This window comes from Cimex lectularius, unplaced genomic scaffold (genome assembly GCF_000648675.2).
Source record: "Cimex lectularius strain Harlan isolate CLEC.00 unplaced genomic scaffold, Clec_2.1 scaffold2, whole genome shotgun sequence".
Lineage (NCBI taxonomy): Eukaryota > Metazoa > Arthropoda > Insecta > Hemiptera > Cimicidae > Cimex > Cimex lectularius.
In genome coordinates, this window is record NW_019394219.1 from 2247281 (window position 1) to 2271404 (window position 24124).

The window sequence follows — 24124 nt, forward strand, 5'->3', positions numbered from 1 at the left end:
TCTTAGAAGATGAAACGTATCTGTTTAATCATCCATGATCACAGAGAAAGGTAACTGAACCTGAATCACCGAGACATCATGCCAGAACGACCGTGGTTCGATTGAAATGAAATCTAGAAGACTTATTTACATTAAATAATGGTCAGTCAAGCAGATAAATCTTAAAACCTTGAAAGTACCTTTTTTTAGGTTGTTAGTTTAAAGGTTTGGCCAGTGAGAAGGGCTAAACCACGTCAAGGACTTTAAACTGTTTCAAGTATCGTAGAAGGGACAATTGTCTAAGTATTCTTGAGAATTGAAGGATTTGTAAATTGTACTTAAGAAGTGTAATAGGAGGATTTAAAAAGTTAAATCCTGTGGCCTCGACCTCGTGTTTTGCTCTATAAATAATCCCTTGCATTGCAATTATTGCGAAACTATTTTTTTAAAATTTATTTTCGATGTTACTTGAGAATTTGAGTATAATTTGTTAGCTGGTTTAGAGTTATTAGATTTCTTGATGGTGAGTGATGGTCTAAAAATGGATGTATTGTGGAGTTACAAATACGATTGATTCTTTTCTCATAATTATCAGCATGAATAAATATAGTAACAACTACCAACGCAAAAAGAAACTTGTTAGTACTTCAGTCTTTGACGCCAGATTAAGCGACAGAAATTTACGAGACCACTTCTCTGTTTGTTGTTTGCTTTCAAAGCGACAAAAACGATCTATTTCTGACAAGATCAGTGGCCAAGGATTTTGAAATTTACAGGGATCAAAGTGAAACTAAACACAACCAATTAGAAACATTGAAACTTATCAATATCGCGATGTTTCAACTAAATGTTGTTTAAGTAGATAATAAAGTTTGAAATCCCTAATTGGATGTTTGTCGTATGTCCGTATCTTCAGGATGTGTCGTTCGGTCCATAACGAGGGAGTATCGGCACCATTATCGGACCCATGAAGAACGGAAATGGACTTCTATGGCCCATTTATTAAAGGGGATGAGGGATAAATCAGCAGACGTTTTCCCTTTGCGTAATAACAAGGGGGTTTTCAGTCATTGCAGGTCGTAACTTCAACACCAACATAAAATATTGCTAATAGGTAGACAATTTCTTATCATTTCCTAGATGGAGTTGAAGATTTCAAGAATTCGTCAAAAGTTATTAAAAAAAAATAAAATAAGCATGTATTCAATTATAAACATATATAATAGAGAAGATAAAACAGACAGGAGTAGAATAAATAATTTATTTTCGATACAATAGTCGTTCTTGAAATCAGCAACCAAATACAATTTCACAGAAAATGGCCGTTAGCAGATGAAAACGCATTTGTAGCTTAAGATCCAAAGATCCCTTTATACATATCGGTTGTTAGACCCATCATAACCTAGATTGTTGGTTTGTTGGATGAAGATAATACAACTGAGGGCTGTCAGGATCCTCAGACTGCTCACAAATTAACTTGGCTGAGTATTATTGGGTCTATGGAAGTCCTAAATCTACCACCACTACATCTCTTTATCCATGGAGGGTCTAGACCCACAAATCACATGCAGATACAGGCTCCTACGGTCTGCGTGCATACACCATCCCAAAATCAAGATTTCGTAATAAATTTCAATCCGATAGAGCCCAGTTTATGCCAATGGTATGGCAGTAAGGATACTAGAAAGCTGGGTTTGTGATCCCCAAGTACAGCCTTCTGGCTTAAAAAATTCCTTCCGTAATAACACAACTGAGGGCTGTCAGGATCCTCAGTACTGCTCACAGATTTACTTGGCTGAGTATTACTGGGTCTATGAGGGTCCTAAATCTTCCACCACTTCGTATCTTCATCCAGGTAGAGTCTAGGGCCACCAGATACGGGGTATTAAAGTCTGCGTGCATACAGCATCCCAAAATCAAGATTTCGTAAGAAATTTCAACCCGATAAAGCAGACAGAAAGAGCAGATAGAGAGAAAGGAATTACAGCTTATGCCAATGGTATGGCAATAAAGATACTAGAAAGCGGGGTTTATGCTCCCCATGTACAGCCTTCCGTGTTCTTTAGTTCAGTGCAATAGACTCAAACCTTCTTCTTCTTGGAAGTATCAGGTCATTGATCTTTCTCGTATGCTAAGTTAAATCTCCATTGACCTTTAGCTTTGAAGATGATATGGATGGCTGTTTCCTCCTCCTCATTACATAATCAGAGAAGGGATCATAGTTGTATATGTCCATGTTGTGTAAACGTCTATTTGAACGAAATTTGGCTTTTTCATAAGTGAGAAGGAGAAAAAATTAATCTAAAAACAACTGCAGTGTACTTTTTTGCACACATTCGATTACATTAGCGAATTTTAATTGTTTTTGTCATATTTTGTATTTAGTTTTAGTTTCAGTAAGATCTGAGCTTTCGGATGATGTTGATGATGATGAAATGAGACTAGGACTTTGGTGTTTATGTTCCCATGTTGTCCAAACACTGCAGCCTTCTGACTTACTGTACTTTCCTAGTTTCTTAGTTCAGTCTGTCCCTACGATCCTTCTTATAAGGAGTTCTAGATCATAGCCTGGTGAATTTTAAAATTCTTGATTTATCATATTTTGTTTTTAGATTTACATAGTTAGTTGATGGGTTATTTAGCACTGAACACAGCTCAAAAAAGTTTATAAAAATATTTTGTAAATTTACTACACAGTTGTTACATATTAAATGTTGTCGTAATTTTCTTACAAGAATTTCAAATAGGTCTGTGTTTTTAGACCATCAAAACCTAAAACGGGATCATATGTGATTATTTTTGACCGTATTGCATTCGTAATTGTACGAAATTTGTTGATGCAGCTTTCGATTTGTTTTGTGTCCATGAATTAACAAGACAAGACTCGACTTCCTAGACATAACATATTCCGATTCTCAAAAATAGAATAATTCACAGATGCATAAGAATTCGTTTCACTGCCATGTGGCGTTGATCCAAAAACCTGAAACGGATTAAATAGAAGGTTGGTAAACGTTATAAACTCCTAAACCTGTAATCAAATAATAAAGTTTAAAATGATGATTTTATTTTTCAATGAGAAAACCAGAATTTTTTAAATTTATTACCTTCCTTTTTTATTTAAAATATTGACCTATCTAGAAATCAAAGGTATAATAAAAGGTTTTTCATATTTGATTTATGATATGATTTTGCAAAGTAACTACAGCCAAATAGAATTCGATTATCATTTGTTGATTGAAGTTTGTTAAAAGCAAAAGCCCATCAAAATGACAATTAGAATTTTTTGCCTTTTTTTTTACCTTTTTGACCTTATGCGTAAACAAAATGCATAATTTAACCGTTTGACAATCTGTCCTTTTGAAAAAAAGCACCAGATCTTTAAAGAATTAAATTTGTCATAAATAAATATTAATTGGTAATTTTTATGATTTCCTGATGAACCGGGTAAAATATTGAAAACATCAACTATCTTTTGTAACACTTAATGATTTTATTATCAATTTTACAATGCTGGTACCTTTATGACAATGGTATCAATTATGGCGTCTTAATTTCATGCCTTGCAGAACAGCCAAATGAAATAAAAAAACAAAGACTTTTCTGTAAAATTGTAGAAATTTCATGTAAAAATCTATTTTACTGAAAAATTTAATTTTGATTATTAATTTACTAGAAAATTGTATCACTGAATAAAATGTCTCATGCGTTTTTTATTTAGGCTGAATGCATTTTAAAAAAAATTATATATTTATTTATCATAATGTTACTTTATTGATTATATAAATTCCAAATTAAATTATTTGTATACAATTTTGTCTGCCTAAATAATTAAATTTCTCATAAATAAATGTTAATAGGTAATTTTTATGGTTTCCTGATGAACCGGGTAAAATATTGAAAACATCAACTATCTATTGTAACTTTTAATGATTCATCACTGTCGTGTTGTATTTTTAAATTATTTAATCCAGCTGGACGATGTTCCCTCAGTACACGCTGTCCGTCTGGAGTCGGACGCGTTTCGGCTCGACGCCGCTGCCGTCTCCCGGGTCGTCGAACTCGGTCTTTTTATAGTTTCCTGGAGAAAGGAAAAGTTGGACGGACTGACCGGGATTGACGATGTCTACGCTGGATAATTTATGGGCTTTTTGAAGTTGTCCAAACAATAAGTCTCTTAATGGCTGATGAATGTGAATTCGTCTCCATGGTAATGGGTTTTCAGATATCGAGTGGTTTGTTTGTGTAATTGAAAGGGTTTTTCTTCCCTCGGTTATGTGAAGTGTTTTCTACCTTTTGCTATGTCATGGCACACGTGCTTACGCAAATCGTGCTGAATTTTCGTGGTTCAAAAGACGATGACTGATCCACTTTCGCTATTTAGTATCCAAGCGTAAACTTTATAAACTTATAAATGTCAGTTTTCTTCTGCTTCTGTCATTTTACAGGCAAATGCTCATTATTTTAATCAACGCCATAATAGCGAGTTTTATTGTGTTTGATCAAACAGCATCAAATTTACTAACTCTGCAAGTAATATTAAAGACATATGTGGCACTCGGGGGATTAGGCTTGTAGAGGATCATCCTCACTCGATTAAGAATAGGCCATGTGAGGTTGACACACGGACACTTATTTTTGGGCCAAAGCCCTCGAGCATGTCCGAGAAAGGTTGCTCGATGTCCCACTTAACTGAAGGGTGCAATTCTTTGGCCTCTATATAGAGAGCGTGGAGGAAAGTGGTAGCGAGTTGTTTTATTATACATTGTTAGAATTAATTAAGGTTTTTTAGTTGAGATAAAAAAGTCAATGGCACGAGCGGGATTCGAACCCACGATCTTCGGCTAGATACGCCGCTGCTCTACCACTTGAGCTATCGTGACCTCGATCCACTCGGACACCAACTTCCCATCTCAACCCCACCTTTTGAATTTTCCCTCCTTTTTGCCATTTTTCAAAAGATGGGTCGAGATGGGAAGTTAGTGTCCGAGTGGATCGAGGTAACGATAGCTCAAGTGGTAGAGCAGCGGCGTATCAAGCCGAAGATCGTGGGTTCGAATCCCGCTCGTGCCATTGGCTTTTTTATCTCAACTAAAAACCTTAATTAATTGTAATATATTAATTGGTCAAGCGGACCACGAAATTAGTGAATTTAATACATTGTTAGTTTTATGTTCCTAGCGTGTGTTGAGACTGAATGTATTTATTGGCGTGAATGTGCAGTGTGAGAGAGCTGTTGGTGGAATATTGAGAACCCAATCAACCCTCAATGAGGTTATTTATGTAATAGGTGTAAAGGGTGATGGAGGAATATCGAGAACTTCACCAACAAAAATGAGGGAATGAGAGAGTGAATGTGAGACCAGACTTCTATGTTTTCTATGTTTGCATAAGTGCTGATGTATATACAGGCTATCAACTACAGAATATACAAAAAACATATATATTTAGGTTTTGTATCTATTCTGTAGTTGACAACCTGAGGTACGAATGAGAGGCGATTTTAGGATATCGAATTAGTTTTCATACAAAAGCAGAGAATCAGTAACAGTTCGATACTCTCAAATGGCTGCAGGTTGAAAAATCCACGTGAACCATTAGAAGAAGAAGTAAAAATTCGCTGAGGGCCGGCGACGTCGGCTTCTAAACTTTTTAAACTTAAAATTTTTTTTTTTTTTGCCGGCTGACTGCAGGGTCATCGTCGGCGCCTTATGTATATAGCCTTCTCACATTTGTCTTCTTAGGTATCTTATGTGTACATTTCTAAGCCTTCTTATGCCCCAACTAAACGACTGTTTCCGATTCACCTAAGTCACCTAATAGGAGATTCGTTATCGTGTTTGTTGTTACCCTCCCCCACGTGATAAATTAAAATACATATATATATAACATTTATACACATTTTCATAATTTACATTCATACTAATTTACTAATCTACACTACACCTTGGAGGTCGGAAGATTATCGTGATCTAGCGGCCACCTTTCTTTCACACTAATAAATACATTCAAACGGTATTTATAAATTCCACTCAATCTAATCACTAAACTATCCTAAATTGTTCGACGGGCCTGTGGAGTACTCGACACGCCCTTTCACGCATCACCACTCACGCTAATAAATATATTCATTCTTGATAGGCCAATACACGTCGGAAGTATATTACTAAGGAAATGCCAATGACTCGTATATTAATTTGGATTTTTATCATTATTTTTAAGTGTGGACTGGTCGAAACTGACCAAATATGCCATGCCTTCCACTCTAGATAACCTGTAGAATCTTATGGTTTGGAGCAAAATTACTACATCCCTAATCATCACATTTTGATGTCGGGATTTCTCCTAATCAGAACCTTCACAACTTATATTGTTTTAACAGCCCAGATCTTGGTATATCGGCGGTACATAATAACGACTACTACTAGTTTGTATTTACTAGCAATATGGTTGTAACATTTAGTAGCACGGTAATTAAGGTTTCGGATCTTTGCCCAGTTGTCTTATTGGAGAATTCTCGTCTTGGTAAAGACCGATGAATGACAACACTTTGCTTGTCTTTTGTTGAAATTTTATTGTGAAGAACGGAAAGAGCTGAAGTTTATAAACACCTAATTTTATATTGAAGAGATTTTGAACATGATAAAATGGGTGGAAAAGAACAGCTGGCTACACTAGGTTACCTGTAACCTCTAAATAAAGAAAAAGGAAAACCACGTTGAACAGATAATTCAATCAGATTTCAATTGAACTTGTTACAAAAGTACAATCATTGTTCAATAATATTTGTACGTGATGTGAAGAATGCAATTATGTAATGATTTTCCCCCTGGAGGGTTTGATGATTTAATCAGATGCAATTACAATCAAAATAGAAATGAATCCAAACAACCATCTCATAAAACCAGTGTTGGTTTTTAGATAATTATTGTTTTTCCGTATTAGCGAAAGGGTAAACAGCGAGTATTGCCGGACCCGAATATTGCCATTCGACATCAAGAGTAATGTTTTGCATTATAGATACATTAAAACAACATGCTGTAGATCATAACAAGATCATACCCGGACGCCTTCTAATTAGGATGAGGCTACGTAGAGCACGTAACAGCAAAGACATCCCGAATGGCCTTGAGGCACAGCAGCAGGCACAGATCGTTCTATCTTCATGTGTGTGATATTTGTTATTTATTGGAACGAATGTATTTATTTGCGTGAATGGAAGGGTTAAAGTACGCTGGGAGGTGTGAATAAGTGTGTGAATGTAATTTATTAGCGTGAATGGCAGGGTTTATCCCCAATCAACCGTAGGAATCTCGAGTAATCTGGGATATCTGAATTATTTTGGTGTGTGCATGTAATTTATTAGCGTGAATGGTAGGGTTTAACCCCAATCAACCGTAGGAATCTCGAGTAATCTGGGGTAGTATGAATTATTTTGGTGTGTGCATGCAATTTATAGTGTGAATGGCAAAGTTTATCCCAATCAACCCTAGGAACAGTAATCTGGGGTAGTCTGAATTATTTTGATGTGTGCATGTAATTTATTAGTGTAAATGGCAAAGTTTATCCCCAATCAACCCTAGGAATCTCCAATAATCTGGGGTAGTGTGAATGTGATTTATTGGTGTGAATGGCAGGGTTTAACCCCAATCAACCTGAGGAATCTCGAGTAATCTGGGGTAGTCTGAATTATTTTGATGTGTGCATGTAATTTATTAGTGTGAATGGCAAAGTTTATCCCAATCAACCCTAGGAATCTCCAGTAATCTGGGGTAGTGTGAATAAATGTGTGAATATAATTTATTAGCGAAATGGTAGCCTATCCCAATCACCCCGAAGAATATCGAATATTCTTGGGTAGTATGAATACTAAACAGACTATAACGTTTTATTCTGTCTCTATACCTCTGTATATTTGTGTTATTTTATCCACAATTGACGATGCCCTGAGGTAGAGCGAGGCAAGCAATATGACAAAGAAGAGTTAGTTACCGTTGTTCCAGAATATATCGTAACTAACTGGAGAAAATGAAAAAAGAAATTCAAAAACATGCTGTATCATACAATTCATTGAATAACACCGTCTTTTTTTATTTAAATTGTTATCAGGTCCACATAATGTTACGACACGATGGTGTAATACGCCCGAACAAAAAACTTCACACGGGGACGTGAACGATTGTCCTAATATGTCCTAACGTGGATGTCATACATCTTTATGAAATTGGAACAAATTACGCTTAAAAAGATTGCCCTGTTATTCAAAAGCAAGTTTGTTTTTAACCTTCGTATTCAGTTGTCACAGTGGCAGTTCAATGAGCAATTTTCTATTATTGATCGTTCTCATTTCCTCAAATTGATGTGGGGCACGGGGTCCAGATGTGTTTCTGAAATTAACTATTTATTTTCGTCTGAGGCCGTCTCCACCCTCATATCCGGGGAGCAATAAACATAATGGCCACACTTTGCCTAAGGGGGTTGAGTTGACGTCATCCCTTAACAATTTCACCTCGACCTGACCTTTCACAAGGCAGAAACCACTCTTGGATAAATCATTAGACGAAGAATACTTTGAAAAATTATTTTTGACAATTAAAAGATATTAATTTAGTTCCACTACCGAAGGCAACCAAACAAACGTATAAATGAATAGATATTTTCAACTAAATTTCAAAATGCGAGGACGAAGAATATATTATTAGATCACCAAGTAAAATAAAAATGTGTTGTTTAACCACATTTGGTCGTTTGAACTTGGATCATTCCTAAAAGTCAAATCATCTCCATTAATTCACTATCCTCTTGTCATTCTAATTCTCCCTCGTTGAAAAGAGAAGCAATTGAATATTTTATCGGCAGGAAATAGCAGTTTAATCTGTCATAGTGAATACCTTATTTTTTTAACTGCAACTCTAAATAATTTTATAGTCCAAGCTAAATTTTTGACCGGACAGTGCTATAAAACAAACAATTTGATAAGTTTGAAATTTTTTATATTACAACATAGCTTTTTCGTATTTTGAAATAATAAAGTATATGTTGTTCTGTTATACTACGTAAATCAATCGTATTTTTTTCAATCCTTAAACCAGAAATCAAGTTTTTTGTATAAATATCCGATCACACTGAAAACCTCGGATTTAACATCAATCGTAACTTAAACATTTGATTATCTAATAAAAACAAATTCAAGTCAAATATATAGGCGTTTAAACCGGTAATAATAACCGAAGAGGAAAGCCAAGAATTCGGAGGAGCCTTAAACTTGGCATTGGCTGGCGTTCAGCCTTTTGCCAACTATTTAAAATAGATGGTCCCGTACGATTCATTTAGCCGGCAGGTAAGCCAGCATCCTCCTAACTTATCGTAAACAGGCCTGGTTAGCTGAATGATTAACATAAAAGCCTTGAAAGTATGAATATTTAAAATACGTTAAAGCTAAGAGGATGATTACTTTATTTACCGGTTCTGGAAAGTCTGGTTTATTCTTGTCGTAAGATCTGTCAGCAGTATGATGGTTAAACCAGCGAGACAAAGCGGACCAAGATGACCAAGATGCCTATCTACTTTGTTGACAAATACCTTTTGGAATTATGAACGATTATAATGATGGTAACTCCGTCCTGCGAACAATAGTTGCATGCCAATTGCAAATTTTCCATAAACTAACCAAACCTGTCCAACTTACTGCAACCTTTCGCCCATTAAGGCTATGCGTTATCTTTAAATTCCAAGAATCTACTATTTTTACAGAAATTATATCACATTGTGTCAGAGTTCAATAAGATTGACCCGTTTAGTGCACCACTTCCTTAGGGTTCTTTGATTCAAATAAACTGGCGTATTAAGATCGACAAGTGAAAAAAACATGGGAACCTATAGATTCCCCAATTACCCCGAGGAATATCCAATACGTTGGGGTAGTGTGAATGTAATTTATTAGCGTGAATAGTAGTTTATCCCAATTACCCCGAGAAATCTCGAGTAATGTGGGATAGTGTGAATTATTTGTGATGTGTGCATGTAATTTATTAGCATGAATGGCAGGGTTTATCCCCAATTACCCCGAGGAATATCCAGCGCGCTGGGGTAGTGTGAATGTAATTTATTAGCGTGAATAGTAGTTTATCCCACTATCTGGGATAGTCTCAATTATTTGTGGTGTATGCATGTATTAGCGTGAATGGCAGGGTTTATCCCCAATTACCTCGAGGAATATCCAGCGCGCTGGGGTAGTGTGAGTGTAATTTATTAGCGTGAAAAGTAGTTTATCCCAATTACCTCGAGGAATCTCGAGTAAAGTGGGATAGTGTGAATTATATGTGATGTGTGCATGTAATTTGTTAGCGTGAATGGCAGGGTTTATCCCCAATTACCCCGAGGAATATCCAGCGCGCTGGGGTAGTGTGAATGTAATTTATTAGCGTGAATAGTAGTTTATCCCAATTACCCCGACGAATCTCGACTAATCTGGGATTGTGTGAATTATTTGTGACGTGTGCATGTAATTTATTAGCGTGAGTGACAGGATTTAACCCCAATCAACCAGAGGAATCTCGAGTATTAAACTACTATATTAAACTACTATTTTTACAGAAATTATATCACATTGTGTCAGAGGTCAATAAGATTGATCCATTTAGATGGTTTCCTTAGGGTTCTTTGATTCAAATAAACTGGCGTATTATGATCGACAAGTGCACAATAACGTCGGGACCTGCAGATTCGATGCTTTCAACAAACGATTCAAAACAATAAATAATAATTAGCATAGTTTTACGTTTTTTAAAAGGATTATTTATACAATTGTTTGCTTGGAAATGTTTTTGCTACTTTATATGGTTCCTATTACTCCACAGGAAGCAATCGAGGTGGCCTCGAGTCCCTAATCATCAATCCGGAAATTTCCTCGCGTACAAATTAGACGTTCTGAGCGCTATTTGAGGAAAATAAATTCCACGATTTTTCTTATTATGTACTGAAGGGGGAATAACGATTCCTAACAGGATTTACAATTTAAACTTAGAGGTTTTATTTTGAAGTTTAATTTGGAAATTAAGATAAGAAATTTATATTATTATAATTTTTATTATTGTATTCCGAAAGTTGATTCAAGTTAACTATATTTATGTCTTTTTTAAAACTTTATATCCGTGTTTGATTTCAGCCTTTATTGCAGGTTTTCAGGTCCCATAGGATGTGTACAAAAAACATAAATCCGGCAAAGAAACAAGTTTGTTGGGAATTTGGTGAAAATGCGCGTTTTCTTTGCCTTCTATCACACGTGGTAAAAGGTAATAAACCGGGACCGATGCCAGCTAGGGGATTTAAACCACTTTAAGAATGGGTTTTTCACTGCGGTCTAATTTTAAATTCTAGTCGTAGAAAACTAAAAAAAACAGAATTTTTTTGCTTTTATTTAAAAAAAAATATTTTAAAAGTTTATCCCTCGAGTTACTCAATGTTTCAACGGATTCTCGTGTATAGAGGGCGAGGGATACAAAGCTGGCTTTAATCTCATTTCAAAGAAAAAACCCAATAAGCCTAATAGGCCGCGCTCGAACTTTGATCGGAACCCCTTCATTTTTATCATTTTGAAATATTTGCAGTGAAAATGAAGGACGTGTTTTTTAGGCGACTTTGGAATAAACAAACCGACAGACAAATTAGGACTTTGATTTAACACAAGTTGTTAAATGTTAATACTCGACTCTGGTCAATCTAAACAATCCATAAATCAATTAGAAATCATTAGCCAATAATTCTTAATATTGTAAACAAAAACTTCACTACATCAGACTATGTCAATAATTATAGATTCATAATTATATAGTCTTTTAACAACAAAAATTAGTTAAAAATTAATCCCTCTCGCTTAATAAAAGTGTGGTAAATAAATTATATATTTACAATATAATTTTAAATATTATTACCAATTAAAATCCCACGTGTTGGGCTAGGATCGGACCCAGGACCTCTACGGTGACAGATACGAATCGGACACCCCAACAATTCTGAAGATGACCCAACAACCAGGTGAATTTCACATCGGACACAAATATTTCCACAAATTACGACAGTATTGCTTATTGCCACAATATTATTCCATAGTAAACATGTTGTTTACCAGATCAAGTTGTGCCGTATGAGTTATATCGATTTTTCCAAGTAATCAGCAGTGATGAACTTAAAATTGTAAAAAGTAATTCTTGTCATACGAAAGAGCGTAAAGTCCAACTACCTGGGGTATCGCGGAAAAGAGATTAAACCACTTTACAGTGCCTTTTACATATTACTTATAATTTAAAACCCACGGGTTGTGCCGGGATTCGAACCAAGAACCTCTAGCGTGACAATTCGAGTCCGATGCCCTAATCTTGGATTGGTTTGGTCAGTCAAAATCATCATAGGCGACCAAATAAGCAGGAATAGGAAATTCTTCTACAAAATTATCAAACCATGACCAACGACCAGATATTCCCAACATTGAATCGTATGCTTTGTAAAAAATATGGATGGAATCTTTTCATAGTTGGAAACACTGATTTATGAATGTTTTTAGAAAATCGGTGGCATGATGTCTTAACAAATCATAAAAAGTTGTCTTTCACTTTCCGAAATTCGATTTTATGTCGTATAAAGGGGCCGCATCTACCAGGGGCCCTTAAAAATATGCTACAGTTTAAATCCCACTTACATATCATATCCCGATTAATAAAAAATGATAAATTTACATTGGCTTAATAAAAATAATATTTAGCAAAGTAAAGTAAATCCCGTCACAGGAGGGCTTTTTGTTCATATGGAGTCATAAGGGTCTGTCCCTTTAGCACTTATACTTTCATTTGTTTTACTGTCTCTGCTAATAAATTTTCTGTAAGATATTTTTCTTTTTATGAAGTAAAGACTTCTTCCCATGGGTATGGTATTTGCGTGGTTCAAGAAAGGTTGTCTCACGTACATAACCTATGCAGCTACTGCAGGGCAGTTGCGTAGGTTTATAACGCCATTTTTTGAGATAATATTTAACTGGAGCATTTTTTTTGAGATGTAATCTTTTTAGCCTTATGCCCGGTTTTTGCTTCCAGGATTTGTTTTTTAATTGCCCAAGATTCCAGTTCTCTTTTCATACGCCTGTAGTTTGTTCCACAATATGGATTTGGACCTGTAATGTTGTGGTTTTATTTTCTAAGCTACTATTCTTATTCTCATTTTCTGAAATTCCCTCAAGGCCTGTAATTCAGGGAAAATATCAGTTTTGTTAGGGTATTGAAGCAGTTCTAAACAAAATTTTAGGCAATCTCGTAGCCTTGGAGTGCCTATAGCAGCCTGACTTCCAGAAAGAAGTATTTTTCTAGTACATTTGAGATACAGGAGGACTTAACGTCCAACTACGAGTTGTTTTTCACGGACCAACAGTCAAACCACTTAAAAAAAAACAATTTTACGTTACAATACATTAACAATTATTCTATGGTCTTTTCAGGGATTCCAACCCAGATCGGAATCGAACGCTACAGTCCCAAGATATCATTAATATTCTTTGTTTTAGACGATACTCACATTATATTATATTTTGAGAAACTATTGAGGTTTTTTATTTTTCATAATGTGGTAAATTTTAATTTATTCAAGCAGATCCCCCCCAAAAAAATTGACTTTATATTCGCACACAAGCTGAGAAAATTTAACAAAATTTCTACTAATACTAATAGTACTGCACTAATAATTGACCTAGTTATAAAATTTAATCTTTTAGAAATGAAAAGCCGTGTTAAGAAATATCAAAAATTTATCTTCTACTGTGATAAAATAGTTTTTCTTGTGATATAAGTAGTGTATACTGTATCATACTACTCCAATTTTTGCAGATAAACATAAATTTTTGGAATTAAATTTATCAAGCTACCATCAATAATTTTTTATCATAAATTTTCCTTTTATAGTAGAAATAAAACTTAAAAAATTGAAAACTTAAGGCCTATGTAAGTTAATATAAATCCTCTTTCTGAAGGTGGAAAATGAAATTTCTTGCATAAAAGTAGATCTTTTCGTTGGAGGTGCTGTAAAAATCGCTGCTTTAAAGTTTATGGTGTACGTTGCCCTTTTTCAAAATGTTTGTATGATGAATGCTTCATATTAAATAATAAAAAATATAAACGAAACCTTTATACGAAGAGGATGAATTAATTTTTACCCCCTCCCAGGAAAAGCTCTAGACTGGTAAATTTGTGTTTTATAGTTTCCATTAGTGAATGTCATAATGTGTCAAAGTGTGAGAGTAAAAATCTTTCTTTTAGTTAGTATTTACCGACTGAGCATCTGGAGACGGTAATCGTCAACCGGCCAAACGTCGTTATTCGACTTCCCCTCTTTCCTAAAATAGTCTTATATTTCAAACATCTGTTTCATATTCTAAAGGTGGACCAAGGGCAAATTTAGATTTTTGAAATGTAGTCTTTTAATGATACTGTAGACTAATTTTGAATTTGTATTTATATAAGCTGAAATGTACATATGTATGTACAAACCATTCACCGAGGGTAGTGGAGTGCTCGATGTATCCTTTTACACCTATTATATAAACCTAATTGATGGTCGATAGGTGATGATGGTGATGATGATGAAGATGATAGGACGCGAGGTTTGTGCTCCCCAGGCCCCAGCTTTTTGGCTTATTGTACCTTCCTAGTTCCCCAGTTCATCCCTTTCCTTCTCAGAATTATTAGATCGACACGACACGCAAGAATGGTACAATTACACAGAAGACAAACACTTTGAGCATTGAAGATGATCTCAATAAAGATCGAAACGTTGGCACGATAAAGAAAATGTTTTTCTAAAACCTACATCACACGAGGCCGTATCTCACGATTTCTAAATAAATATTATTAGATCATTGACTGTTGCTACTACAATTTCATTCCCTAGGTTTTTTCTGTACGCTAGGTTAAATCTTCATTGAGCCTTCGGAGTCGAAGATGGTATGGGTGGCTGTTTCTTCCTCCTGATTACATAATCAGCAGATGAGATCATCTATATGCCCATGTTGTGAAGATTTTTTCTCAGATCCCAGTGACCTGGTCCTATCACTCCTCTGAGTTTAGCCCTGTCCAATTACAGCTGTACGTTTGCCAGTCTTGGTGAGGGTTGTTTTATCGCAGCTACAGTTTATCCATTTCTCCTGTTGTTTTATTTGGATCCATTCTGCAATAAAGAATTCTATATTTGTTTTTGTTATCACAAGAATAGGTTCAGGGTCTATGTATGGTTTGCAGATCCTCCTCCGGCCAGTGGGTCTGCTTGTCGTTACCCAAAATTCCCTTGTGTACGCAAGATATCAACAGGTTGTCGTGTTTCCCCAGGCTTTGGAGATTTTGGATGTATTCGCTGACTAATTTTAATGTGATTTTTTTACAGGCTAATGCTTTAATAACTGCTATCGGATCTTAAGATGATTCTTTTGCTAGTAGAACCTCTTTTAATTTTCTAGGCCAAGTGTTGGTAACATGTATTTTTGCTTAAATACCTTCTTGAACCGAAGTGTACTTCCTTTGAGCTTCTACGAAAAATGCCCGATCTTTCGTTCGTTTTGGAGCCATCTGCATTCCATATCATTGTATCTGATACTCTTTTGAGTTCTTCCTCTCTTTTACAGTCTGTTGAGACTCTATGCCGATGGGTACACAATATTTCGCCATGAGCCTTCTCATGCTACACATTCACGCCAATAAATACATCAACTCTCAACACACGCATGACACAAAACTATCATATTATATATAATCTTCTAAAAATCGGAACAACGGACCCAGATACTCGCAGCCGTGCTCCAGCACAATTCTCATATTAATTCCTACACGCTCTATATAAGGAGCCGAGGAGTCGCACCTTTCAATTAGGTGGGACATATCGAGTGACCTTGCTCTTCATATCGGATTTATACGAGGGCTTTGGGCCAAAAATAAGTGTCCGTGTGTCAACCTCGCATGGCCTATTCTTAATCGGCTATGAACGGCCCTTCTTCTACCTGTCAGATCCTAAGTGCCATGTTATGTTTTTAATCATTATAAATTATTCTTACAATAAAATTTCATAATTTTCCAAATTTATTCCTCTAACAAATTTACATAGTCGTGTAATTAAATAAACTAAATAAAATTAAATATTGGGAATTAAGAGAGAATAAACCAACCTTTAAGATAACATACTTTATCAAAACCCTATTTTTTCTTTTAGGCCCGAGATTTTTTAAATCATATCTGATCATGCTTTGCCAAGCCATTTTATCTGAAAATATTATATGTATATATAAACAATAAATATAATAATTTAAGCTCTAGTGAAGCACATTAGGGTAATAAACCTTGTTTTTTTTCAATGTTTATTAATCTTAAAGTTCAGTGTTTAATAAACATTAAAAAAAGGTTTATAGCCCTGATAAGCTTCGCTAGAGCTTAAATTATTAAATTTATTGTTTTGAAACAATATCCTTTGTTATAAATCAATTGAAGAAATCAAAATGGCCAAATGAGTTTACGATAAGCTCTAGTTCAATATTATAGCAATGCCCTCTGGTCGATAGCTATTCAAAGCAGAGCTTTAGACGTGTGCTGACTTTGTAAACTTCAAAAGAGGAAGTTTATAATTAACATACAACATTATCCTTCAATTATGAAAGGTTTGGTGGATTTGTTTAAATTACATTTTCTACTCTGTTCTCTTGAGAGTTAACATATAAAAAAAAAAAATGTGCATTCTCATTGTTAGGATTTTGGTCTTGGCTTTAATTAAACATAGTTCATTAATGAGCCAAAGGCTGGGGAAATAATTCCAGACGTTTAATTGTCACATAAATCGTTCAATTGTTATTATTTAGCGTCTTAAGAACTATTATTTCGTTTAATTGTTGATCACCTTAACTCTGGTGGTAAAAGGCAGTTAACCTTTGTTAACCTCGTGTTGCAATTCAGGGCAGGCCTTTTTGTACACTTCACTAATAGGATAGCTAATAGGCTAAATTTGTCTAATTGGACAACAGATCGATTCGAATTTGTCGCCCCTTTTGACTTTTGGTTAAACATTTACACAAATAATCGGGAGGTTACGTTGACATTTTTGCAGAACGAGCATGTAAGACTAAAACGGAGAAAATGTGTGTAACACACGCTAGTCTGGTATTTGCAAGGTTTAAAAATAAAAATTTCATCAAAAAATGAGCCAAAAATGTCTTATCGCAGCGGTGGATTAAAATTAGCTCTGAAAGAATCCAGAACCTTCTTAATTTGGCGCCAAGAAACGCAAACCGATTATAAATTGATCCAAACGACTATTAATTTGTTTATTATTATGACTCCATGTATCAAAGATTAAAAATAGAACACGCAATCGGATCGAATACATATTTCTCGCAAATAAAAGCATCTTATTTTTAAAAAAAACTTTCTTTGTTAGACATTTTTTATGTGATACCAACCGCAGCGACGTATATTCAGTGAAGGTTGAAGGTGACATGGCAACCCGCAGGTCTCAGTACTTAAAAACGGAAGGAGACACGCGACTTGAATGTAAAGTAAGAATAGGCCATACACGATCTTGATAACACTGCTGATCCTACGACAAGAACCGGGCAAGCTTTGCAAGCATAGTGAATCATACATTTCCCACACTGCCACGGTGACTTAAGCAGGATTGCAATCATCACGAAGAATTTGGAAACCATTAAAGTCCAACTAGTTCAGTTGAAAATTTATGAATAGTTATCAATGTCACCAGGTTCACCCAGCCTGTGTGAAATGGCAAAATAGTCGATCCTTAGGAGTCGATTCGGATTTAGATCCATCTCCAGTTGGCCGTTAACATTCTTTCCGAAACATATCCGATTGTGAAAGTTCACGTTAGATCAATTTACAATCGAATTTGACATCGTCATTTTTGCTTCTTTCAGGTTATTCTATTTACAGCCCATGTGCGGCGCGACAAATATTTAAGACCGAAGGACAATTGAATGCACATGTCATTTTTAATATTATATATTATTATTATTTAAATATGAATATCGTGGCAAAGGGGGGGGGGTTGGAATTGATACTGAAATAAGTTTAACCTTCACTGACTCCCTCTGACTTCTCTCTTTCACACTGACTCACGCTTTCTTTATCTCTCACTCTCTTAAGCTCCTTCTCATTCTCTCTCTCTCTCTCTCTCTCTCTCTCTCTCTCTCTCTCTGGCTCTTTATCTCTATCAACCTCTCTACCTATCTATCACTCGACCTCTCTAACACTAATTTACATCATTTTACTATTTATTATTTTTTGCTTGTTTTATAATTTATTCCTGAAACTTGTTTTGGTTTTACCTCTATATTTTCTCCGATGTGTTGATATCTTATCTCTTCTCTCTTTCTTTCGTCTACTCCCCCTCTCTCTCTGTCTGTCTCTTTATCTCTATACCTTTCTATCTCTCTGTCTCTAACATATCTCCTTCAACCCTCACCGAGACTGGCAAAAACACTGCAATTGGAGAGGCCCAAACTCAGAGGAGTGGTAGGACTACCAAACTCAGAGGAGTGGTAGGACTACTAACCGGTCACTATTATCTGAGAAAACATCTACGCAACATGGGTATATATAGCGATGATCCCATTTGCAGATTATCTATTGAGGAGGAGGAAACAGCCACTCATATCATCTTCGAATGCGAAGCTAAAGCTCAATGGAGGTTTAACCTAACGTACGGAAAAGACTTAGGGAATCCAATTGCAGCAGCAACAGTCAACGACCTGATACTTCTAACAAGAAGGATTGAGTCTATTGACTGAAGTAAGGAACTAGGAAGGCACAATAAGCCGGAAGGCTGCAGTGCCTTGGGAATACTTACCCCCCTTCCTCGTAACCTTTTCCACCATACCATACCATACCAACATATCTCCGTAATTTACATCATTTTACTATTTATTATTTTTTGCTTGTTTTATAATTTATTCCTGAAACTTTTTGGTTTTACCTCTATATTTTTCTCTGATGTGTTGATATCTTATCTCTTCTCTCTTGCTCTCTTTTACTCACTCTCTCCCTTTCTCACTGACTCACTCTTTCTCTATCTCTCACTCTCTTTAGCTTCTTCTCTCTCTCTTTCTGGCTCTTTATTTCTATCAACCTCTCTACCTACCTTTCTCTCTGTCTCTAACATATCTTCTTAATTTACATAATTTGACTATTTATTATTTTTTGCTTGTTTTATAATTTATTCCTGTAATTTTTTGTTTGTTTTACCTCTATATTTATCTCTGCTATGTTGATATCTTATCTCTTCTCTCTCTCTCTCTCTCTCTCTCTCTCTCTCTCTCTCTCTTTATCTCTCCATACATTTAACCATCCAAGGACATTTACTATATTACTCGATCTAGCTTCTTCATTATACTTTACATATATTTGTATATCCTCTCTAGATCTCTCTCTCCCTATCTCTCTTTCCTTTCATCTCTATCGAATTATGTCAACCTTTCTTTCTCTCTTTTTCTACATCTTTCTTTTTATCAACGTATTGGCTAAATTGGCTTAAAAATATACTCATTTGCATATTTGCCTTTCTCCCCCCTCTCATTCTCTGTCTGTCTCACTCACTCTCTTTCTTCCTCTCGGCATGGGTGCAGACCTTTAAAAAGTGCGTAATGCTATCTTTTAACTAAGTCTGCCGTGTTTATAGGCACTATTCGTGCTTTCCGTCAGTATTATTACAGCGCGTAGCGATAAAAATTACTACGAAAGCGAGTTCTTACTTAATTATTTTTTCGTGATACACAACTTTAGTTTATATCAGTTCGTAGCTTCACTTAGATAATTTGAATTGTCGATTTAAGCCGACCTGAGGTAGCTGCCTCCTCTCCCAGCATCGTGATGCTTAAACTTTTTGAGACACGGTGGACTTTATGTAATGAAGAGAGAGAGAGAATTTTTTAAATTATCCTATGCTTGTATATAAAGGATTTATCTTTGCTTGTGTCTTACGTTGGCAAAAAAACTCCGTAACATATTTAATTTTCTATATAACTTTTAGTAGTTTTTGCAGGTACATGAATAAGAATGTTTCATGCATTTATTTCCTTAATATATCTATTAATTTACATGATAAAAGTTGATGATGTACCATGTACTTCAAACCATTAGCTAATACGCTTTCCGACAAAAAAAGGAAACTGATACGGTTTCGGTTGCGTTTCGCCTCTTTCCGGCAATTCTTGTCGAACACCGACTGAGAAAAATGGACGTAGGTTAAAATCGGTCAAGAGGTCATCTACTTGCTTTAACAAGTTTCGTGTTACTTCAGTGCTCGTGTTTAATTCAACAACCCACACCAAGTGGCGTCGTTTACACCCGAGGTGAAGTCACAACAATATCAATCGCAGTTTGCCGTTAAAAAGACCTCGTAACAATTGTAGGAAGGGCTTCCTGCTGTCTGGATGTTGGAGGCGCCATTGTTATCCAGGGGAATCACCTAAGGCGATTATTCCGACTGTTTAATTAGAATTTCGTAACTGGAGCGTGACTATGATCTGTCGAGATTTGTTTAAAAACAGTTCCGGAGATAAATTACTAGATAATAAATGGCCAAAATTAGTTCTAGACGGTGTCCATTATTTTATGGCTCAGTGCGTTTTCTTACACGTATCAACTGATTCGCACGGGATAATCTCTAACCCTTGTCTCGCTCCATCTCGCCCTGTAATCCTTATTCCCGAACTGTTAAAAAACAGTACGGCTAAGAGATTAATAATCAAAACAGATTTAAAATACAACACGGGGAAATCAAGATCCTCACCCATGAGTTGATAATAGGATTTTATGATCTCGACCGCCATGACCCGAGATGTACAATCCACTTCAAGAGATCTGTAAGCCTAGCTTTAGGACTTCGGTTCCAAAGGGAAAAAGGTATGTATACAAAATTGATTAGAATTATAGACGGATTTGATCTTCCTAAGAATGAAACGGTTATTTCAAACAACTATTGCCAAATCGGCCAAATAAACTTCCTTATCCAGTAAAAATAGAAAAGTCATTGGAAAGAAAAGTTTTCGGCTTTTTTGGCGGGTCTGAGTTATTGACCCTGCAAAATTCATCACTCTTTTCTCTTGAATATAATGATAAAGCATCAATGATTGGGCAAAAGGGTACTTTTAACTTTCAATACGCTTTTGGGTTACAGTTTGGTCACTTTTCAATTTAAGAAGGATTTTTTATCACAGTTTTTTTTTCATTCAAACAGTTAAACTTCTATAAGAACAAAGCAATGGAAATGAAAAACATTTGAGGAGAAACTTGCCCAGCGGTTAGGCTCCTATAGGAGAACCGTCACTGCATAAGGCATCATGTCATCATCGGGAGGGTAGTGGACTGAGCTGAGTACTAAGGTATTATTATTAGTATGTATGGAAGGTGATTGATGGACTTTTTGTTAAAGGTTTTCGCTGTTTCTGAAACAAAGGTAATATTAAAGTCTCGGTGTAGGGTGAGGTTTTATGCGTTATGTTCCTGTCTCTGCTTTGCCCATCTTCTTTAGGTGGTAGTTAAGAGGGCAGTGGCTGGACAAAAGGTCTATATACCTGTCTATATATCCCTATATACTAAGCTTGGGTTGAGAAGGAACCCTTGGTAACGAACACAGTCAGATTTGGGAGATTTGGTGTAGTTGATTGATTGGAGATTTGCTTTGGGTGTGCATGTGACCCTTGTTTCCATTTATTTTCGATCCATTCAGATATTTATCTTCAGATCTTCCGGAGCAACTGTAGGAGGTGTTATCAGCAAAGGATGCTAGGAAAAGGTTAGGCGTAGTTGGGACAGCGGTATAAAAGAGATAGAGAGGCCCAAGTACACAGATTTGCGGTACTTCCACGGACAGAGAGCAGTGGAAGGAGTAATCCGATCCTTGTCCCGAACGATCCGCTCTGACAGATGAAAGTGAAAGATTAAGCAGAAGTTGGAAGGGCACACCTTGTACCGGAGACCTTACGATCGCTCCAAATCGAACCGCGCCAAGCCGTATAGCTCCATTTGGAGTGCCTGAAATTTGAGGGGACATTCACGACCGCTCCACAGCCAGTTGCTCCGAACGTCATCTAGTGAATTACCTTCTCAAAATGGACGACGATCTCTTGTGCTGCGCTGTTGTTTGTCTTGATATATTAAAAGCAAAAAACCGAAGAGGAAATGGTTTTAGAAGTGGCTCTTGAACATACGCCGTAATACACACATCAATTTCATGAAAGATCTTTCCCTTGAACCCGCTGATTGCAGGAACTATTTAAGGATGGATGAAACGTCTTATTTATTCATTATCTTCAGTGTTCTATTGACCAAATTATTTCTTTCAAGTAATCTTTTTTTGTAAGGTTTTGGATGAAATGAAAAGCTAGTGCCATGAGCGGGATTTGAATCCATAACCTTCGGATATATACGCCGCTGCTCAACCACTTGAGCTATCGTGACTTCAATCCTCTCGGACACCAAAAAATGGCAGAAAGAGGGAAAATTCGAAAGATAGAATGAGATGAGAAGTTTACACTACTCTTACTATTTACTCCTATTTATGAGAGAAATCATCACTCTACATGAAAGGTTGGCAGCCAAATTACGTTCTCTAAGTCCACTTAAGTTCTCTACTACGATTTCTGCTCAGTGCTTAGGGATTATCAATACTGCATCTCTCGTTGCATTTGTATCCTTTGTTTTGAAAAGGTCGACCAACTAGTTGAGGATCGAATTTCTTTTATTTCTATCGTGGTAATCATTGTCCACCACTTTCCATAAATATGGTAAACTTTCATACAATTCAATCACCTCAACAATAAAATCTCGATTGGATGTCATTGCCAATAAAGAATAAACGTTTTCGACTTTTTGAGAATGTACGACGGAGATGTTTGCTCAGTGACGAAAGACGGAGACTGCGCCAGAAAAAACGCAGGTTTTCTCATTCACGACCAAGCCAGCGCTCCAATATTCCACCGTTCACGCCAGGTTTTCCCATTTACGAACGCACCATGCCGTCGTCGCCCCGTAGATATTTTGGAGTGGCGCGATGGAGTTTGGACGAGTCGAATATTCGGCACAGCCGAGCACGCCAGTTCAGTTTTGCCATTGACATGGTTTTTGGAAAGGCATCGCTCCGTTTGGACTGCTAGGAGCGATCGTGAAGGGCCAACTTTAGGGCCACATATAATCCAAACACCACATCACGCTACCATAAAAATTTGTGCAATCATGGGAGGAAGATGTTATGCCGGATTGCAAGATGATGTCAGCGAAAGCTGAATTGATTATTTGAGAATGAATTTGGTAATACATATTTTTAATCCATTCCGCGATTCGTGAAGAAACTGGAGACCGTCTTTCGACCCGGTTCAAAACAGAGGTTCCATTCATGCTGGTCTTAACGAGCGTTTTACTACAGGCCGACCGCCGAAAACAGCCAGAACGGAGAAAATCGATCCACGGAGGGTCGGGTCAAATATGGTGGGAATGCTATCACTTATTCATCGGCCAGAAGCATGTCATGTAAAAGTAATAAGAAGCCGTCAAAGACCACTTTGTTCCCTCAAAATTGGGAATTTGTGCGATGGAAAGCTTCCAAGAACGGAAAAACAGAGCAGTTTCCATTATCTCACGAACATTGGCACTACGATCATAATAAATACTCACTACACAGAATTGTGTCGCCAAAGTATAAATAAATACGCCACGAAAAGCTACACATTATGGCTCATGAAAATTCAAATGTGCCGGATATGAACCACAGATTAACAAATATATCTCGTTAATTTTTACTTGATAATTTTATGTACGTCCATGTTGTCAATTATTGAGAGCTAGAATGATGCGACAGCACGTTTTACTGGTTTTAAATCATTATTCAATTGGGACCTTTAAAGAGTCAATTACGCTGAAAATTACACGACCATTACACGGATGTTTACTCAGTCTAAGGACGTGCTACGTTACATTGATTTTAAAGGTGAATCAATAGGAAGGAATTACAATTTAACAACATTTTTTGATCCGAGAGAAGTAAGAAGAAAGACGTACTAAGCGGTATATCTCGGACGATCTGGTGAATGACGCATCGCTTGTTAAAACGACATCGC

General features: G+C 36.2%; 1 protein-coding gene across 2 annotated transcripts in view; it reads right to left on the bottom strand.

Moving 5' to 3' along the window:
• LOC106663451 overlaps window positions 1-24124 on the bottom strand; it is a 186247-nt gene that overhangs the window by 132145 nt on the left and 29978 nt on the right. Inside the window, exons 1-2 of one of the 2 annotated variants that reach the window (XM_014388296.2) lie at window positions 2270-2281; window positions 1386-1392 (exon numbers count right to left, since the gene is read on the bottom strand). The exons of the other annotated variant lie outside the window; for it this stretch is intronic. The gene's annotated coding sequence lies outside the window, so the exon portion shown is untranslated. Of the gene's footprint in view, window positions 1-1385; window positions 1393-2269; window positions 2282-24124 lie in introns of those variants that run through there. 2 annotated transcript variants of the gene reach the window in all.